The following is a 6000-nucleotide window of genomic DNA, read 5'->3' on the forward strand; positions in this document are numbered from 1 at the left end:
TAAGATTTGCTTTCCCAGCACGTTGCAGCAATGAGGTTTTTTTTTTTGTATGTGTGTGTATGCCTTTTACTCTTTTCTTTGTTTTGTGTCTATTTGTTTCCTTTCTATAGAGATGAATTTTGTGTATTGAGTAGTAAGGAGGTAGGAAAGATCAGGGAGAAATTGAGCAGTGAGTTCCTTATCTGAACTATCTTATGAAAAATGTTTTTAAACTATTCAAATGAATAAATCTTATTACAATCAACAATAAAATAACATGTTCAATATTTAACAAAGAGTTTTACTGTGTTTGAAAATTGGAGAGTTCACATATCAACTGCAATAAGTGTTGTTCAGCTAACAAACTTTTATAAGGAGTCCACAGAGATTATGGGCTCCCCTTCTGTCCTCATCTCATTTCTGTCCTGATGATTTCTGACTCCATTGTGCCCCCTGCTGGTACTGAGTGACCCTGCAAGTCGTTACATCTTGATTTACACTCAAGTTTCACTGTCTGTCTTGATCATTAACACATCCATGCTCCATGAGTCCACACAAAGCTCAGCTGCTGTGAAAAATGGCTCCTGTTTTCCTGGAGATACTGAACACATGTGCCGGACATTGACTTTTAATTTGGGACCCTATTGTTACTAATATTCCTCACAGTGCCTTGGTTTTTCCTGGGGGCAGATGGATCCATATCCAGCACTACCCACTGGTGCTACAGAGTCACTCCAAAGAATTACAGAAAGACAATTCACTCTGACCAGGAAAAATAAGCATCTTTTTCTTGCTAGACTATCATGTTTTGCAGGGAATCATGGAGTTGATCTTGACTAGTTGCTTTGAAATGCACAGGGCAGAGGTTTTTCAGGTTAGAATCCTTGTCTCCTGGGGCAGTCTGTGCTTTCCAGTTCCTAATAAAGCAAGTCACTTGCTCAGTCAGCAAAGCTTTCAAGCCACCCTTATTTCTCTATGTTCCCTACAATTTTTCAAAGCATGAAGAACCTTGACAGGACAATTACTCTTAAACATTAATCTTTCATACCCTACCCTGTGTAACTTTAAAATCTCACTGTATCCTGGTAACTATCATTGTATTAATCATAGCAACTGACATTTTATTCTGCTTCTGATAAGAGTATTGAAGTCCGATGGCTCATAGTAAACTTGTCACAGCATCCGTCTTGCTGTGTCCCCTCCATCCTGGCCTGTTTAGGATTCACTTCTCACTGACCATAATGAGGTAATCCTGATTCTGTAAGGAGACACTATTTCTTACATGTCTGTTTCTATTGGATTCATACCTTTCTTAAAGATTTGTTTCCCAAGTCAGAACAAACTCATTTCACATCCAATAAACTCTGCTCATGCATTTGTCTCTTTTCTTCAATATACCCTTGAGATGGTGAGAAGTGAAATCACAGACTCCTGGTGTCCAGAGTCTGCCTAACCTGAAGGTTCACTGTGGTCATCATATGTCACTGGCAGCCATGTTGGCCAACCTCACCCTGTTATTCGGAAGTAGGCATGGTTTTAGCCTTCACACTGTGATGTTCAAATATCTGTGTTTGTCTTGATCTCACTAATCTAGTATTCTATAGTCTGTTAGTTCTTCATAACTCCTCCCATAGTTCAGTCACTATGATAGAATCTAGATAAGACTCAGCCTGGCAGTAGGTTCTCTTTTCCTTTACAGATGCTGAAACCTGTGCTCCTTAACCCTGAACCAACACCAACCATCTCTTCTCCTGTTGATCCTTCTCTAACTCACAGGTAAACATTTCAGCTTTCCTAACTTCAGCTGCATCAGAGATCACAGTAGTGGGCATGCAAGCATGGTGAACAAGAAAACAGCAGAAAACTGAGATAAGACACTCTTTTGCTAATGAAAGGGAAATAGAAGAGTTACCTTAGATGACATCACCTGCCATATCCACACTGGCATTGCACTGACACTCAGACATTGCACAAGATGGTGAACAAGAACCATCTTCAAGGGAATCATTACATGGGACATTGGATTTAAATCAATCTTTACAAGCACACAAACTTCCAACATTCATTGTGTAAAAAATTTATTTTCCAGTACACTATTATAGAGTTAACACATTAGGAGCAGTAGACATTCTGTTTCCTATCTATGTGAGATAATAAAATTCATTCATGGAATTTCTCCATTCCACACCTCATCATCACCAAGTCTGAAAGTTAGAGACCTGAGAGGAGAAACATAGAGAGTTTTGTTTTATGTGTATTTGACCTAACAGCAAGTGGCAGATGGGTGTCTTAGTTGCTCCATGGGGTCATAATGATATGCTTATTACAAAATAAGCAAATAGTAATTCTCACAGAGTAAGATATAGCAAAGGATCCATAGGATGTTTATTAAACAGCAAGGAAAACCCCATCTTCTAAAATGAAGTTGAAATAGGCTTGTTTGTCTGGAAGCTCACGGGCACACTGATAAGACATCAGGACATCCAGGTGTTGTCAGTAGGCTCAGCAGCTCTTAAGGGGCTGTGCTTTCTTTGAGCTCCTCTGAAGGGACAGTGTGTCTGAGTTCACACTGAAGTCTCCTCCCATGTCTGTGGCACAGAAAGATATGTCACATGGTTCAGATACAGGAAAAAATGTCTAGTGGAATTATTGTTAATGACACTGATGCTGGAATTGAAGTCCCAAATACAAACTGTGTTTCCAGTAGTCTATAAATATCCCTTATACTTCTGTGACAAATTTACAAAATATTAATTATAGTGTAAATCAACAAGGATTTGTTTTCTATGATATTTTAATCACAATATGAATTTTGTACTTTGTAAGAATTTTCCAACTTTCACTGGGGGTAAGTCCTTCACAATAATCTTTGTGTCTCAGTCGTGCACACTTAACCTCAGGAAATCCCCGCCCTACATTACGGGATGGGTGATATAAGTGCAGGGATGGGTTGATCACATTTTAGCCTGCAACACATTCCTCAGGTATAGCAGCAACTGCTGCATGTCAATAGTCTGAGAAGTGCTATAATGTGCAGTTAGTTGTATCTGAGGGTGGAAGGAATGGATAATCAAACATAGAGTTAAATTTTAATGGCGCAAAGACTGCAATGCCAAGGTCAGCTTACTTTCAAAAAGATACTTTCATAAAAGTATATATTCCTGAGACCACAGAGAGGGCACAGCTGTTATGTGCAGAAACAACCAAAAAGACAAGAAATATTGCTATGTACTTAGTATTGAGACAGTGAGAAGCAAACAAATATGACTTTAAATAAGACAACATTTCAGAATCAGAGAGAGAAAAGACACCTGTCCTCTCTGTGCTTAGGGAGTGGGAAGAAAGGCAGAGGAAACCTTATGTTTTACTTTCAATCTCTGAAGGCTTAAGAGTTCCTGGGCTTGGTTAGCGCTGAGCGCCCCCTGCTGGCAGAGATCCTCTGCAGGGAGGTTTTTGTCTGGGCTCATGCTGAAGTCCCCTCACTGTGTCTCTTGCACAGTAATATGTGGCTGTGTCCTCAGTGGTCACAGAGTTCAGCTGCAGGAAGAACTGGTTCTTGGATGTGTCTCTGGTGATGTAGATGCGGCTCTTGAGGGATGGGTTGTAGTCGGTGCCACCACTATAACCTATGCCCCCATCCACTCCAGCTTCTTCCCCGAGAACTGCCTGATCCAGCTCCAGTAGTAACCACTGGTGATGGAGTAACCAGTGACAGAGCAAGTGAGGGACAGCGACTGTGAGGGCTTCATCGGGCCAGGTCCTGACTCCTGAAGCTGGATCTGGGACAGGACACCTGCAGACAGGAAGAGTCAATTCCGTCAATCACATGTTGTCACATCCCCTTATGGACACATGTATGAAATGATCACACTCACCAGGAAGGGCTGTCACCAGGTACAGAAGACCCAACAGTTTCATCTTCTAGGCTACAACCCTTTTTCTCAGAGGTCAGCCTCCCGTGAGAGAGATGTGAGCTCCCACAGCTCAGGAGTGGATTTAACTTAGAGCTAGAAGATGCATTTGTATTTTGGGGTTTACCTTTTACTTATAAAAGAGGAGGGTGGATACCACTCCATTTCTTATTACAACACAGCCATCACTGTGTCTGACTTCCTACAGTGTGAGTCTGGAGCAAGAGAGCATGCGGACTGCAGGGATCACAGGAAACACATCTTGGAGTGAGGTTGCCTTCCTAGCCCAAACTCTCCACCCAATTATTCTGCTTCTGTATTTTTAAGGCTCAGGTCAGCGCTAACATTTTTTCACACCTAGGTTCCTGAAATCCTGTTCTGATTAAGAGGACCACACTGCTTAGGTTTTTCTTCCTTTTCCCACGCACGTGATTGGTTTTCATCTTTCCCAGAAAGTTAGCACGCCGTCCTGTTGCTGTAGCACAGGGTCCACACCTGATTCTTGCTCCCTCCAGACTGTGGAATGTAGAGGAAACACCTGCTGGTAGAAGTCTCTGCATCCCATACTCCCTCCTCCCTCCTCAACTCCGAAGTCCTCCCCTTCCTAATACACCACCGTGCTGTCTTTTGAAGACAAACAGGCTTCTAGTGAATAAAATACAATAAAGCAAAATGATATCAAAAAAGTAATTCATTGCAACAGGACAAAACGAACAAAACAAACAAAGAGGAAAAGAGCCAAAGAAAAGGCACAAGAAACAGGTGTGGATGCAGAGACCAGCTGATTTACATGCTCAGGAATCCCATAAAACCACAATTAGACGCTGTACTATATAGGAGAAGGAACTGTATTACAAGACTATATATATATATATATATATATATATATATATATATATATTATATAATATCAATAAAGTCATGTGATATCTTGAGTCAGGGAAACTCCCAAATCCATTAGATTTGGATACCTGAAGACATCTACTGATGGACCTGCAACCTATGCTTAGGAGTGGTAGTTTCCCTCAGTTAGGCTCCCTTTGAGAAATCTCATTTTTCATTTGAAAGATGTTACCAATTAGAGATTGCTTCTGGACAGTGATTGGAAAACTTGTACACTTCTTTGTGCTGTAGAACCCCATCTTCTATCAACCCTTGCAAGTCCTACTTTTCCTATACAGAAACTGATTCCACTATGAGAGAAATTGTCTTCATATTGATTGAGAGAGTCTTTGAACTGGGTCATTTCTATTATTGTAGCAATCCCAGGAGAGTGACATAGATTATAATAACTAACTGATCTTGTGTCCTTCTAGGGGAGGGTCCTAACTGCCATAGGAGGTGGTCTCCTCGGGCTTGTATGTGGTTAACTGAGAGGAATAAACTCTGAGTAGAGTCAGGAAACACCCTTTCTGGCCGCTCCTCACTTACTCCCCAGGCTCTGCATATCTAACTTATCGTTGCTCTCCCTTTTTGCTGTCTCAGGACAAACACAATTAGCAATGCTGTTGATTTCATGAACTTGATTTAATAATGGGCTATGTCCCTCTTTGTTAACTTTGACAGAACATGGTCTCCAGTTGATTAATGTCACTTCCATGTAGAGATTGCTCTGAAATGTATGTGTGCAGGCTTGTACTCTCTCAGAAATCCTGCAAGGTCATGGATGCTGTCCTTCAAATCTAGTGTAACTGAGATGCATCAGGGGAGCCATAAGATGAAGTTCTGTGGGGGATAGAAGCTTTGTCTATTCTTGAGAAATGCATCCTGTCCCATATGAAGTAACTCTATGACCCTTGCCTAGGTCCAGCTGGTTCAACTCTAACAACAATCCAACAATTATATCAGTCTTAGTCTTTCTGTTGCTGTTTCCCCAGAATTCACAGATAAGGAAACCCTTATTTCCTTTCTAATCTGATATATTTTATGTTTGTAAAACAGAATTCATGATGGTGTTGACACTTCAGGTTGCACCAAAAAATGCAGGGTGGGGCATTAGTCCTTGGAGGTCAAGGAATTTCTGTTCACAATTCCTTGGTGCAAAAGACACTGCCTGAGTATCATGTGATCTTTGGGAAAAGGCCCAGAGGATAAGGAGGGATAATGATGA

At 41.1% G+C, this 6000-nt stretch overlaps 1 pseudogene; it reads right to left on the reverse strand.

Moving 5' to 3' along the window:
* Window positions 1-3384: 3384 nt before the first annotated feature.
* On the reverse strand, window positions 3385-3897 carry LOC118238962 (annotated as a pseudogene).
* Window positions 3898-6000: the final 2103 nt, after the last annotated feature.

The sequence above is a fragment of the Cricetulus griseus genome, chromosome 5 (assembly GCF_003668045.3).
Source record: "Cricetulus griseus strain 17A/GY chromosome 5, alternate assembly CriGri-PICRH-1.0, whole genome shotgun sequence".
NCBI lineage: Eukaryota > Metazoa > Chordata > Mammalia > Rodentia > Cricetidae > Cricetulus > Cricetulus griseus.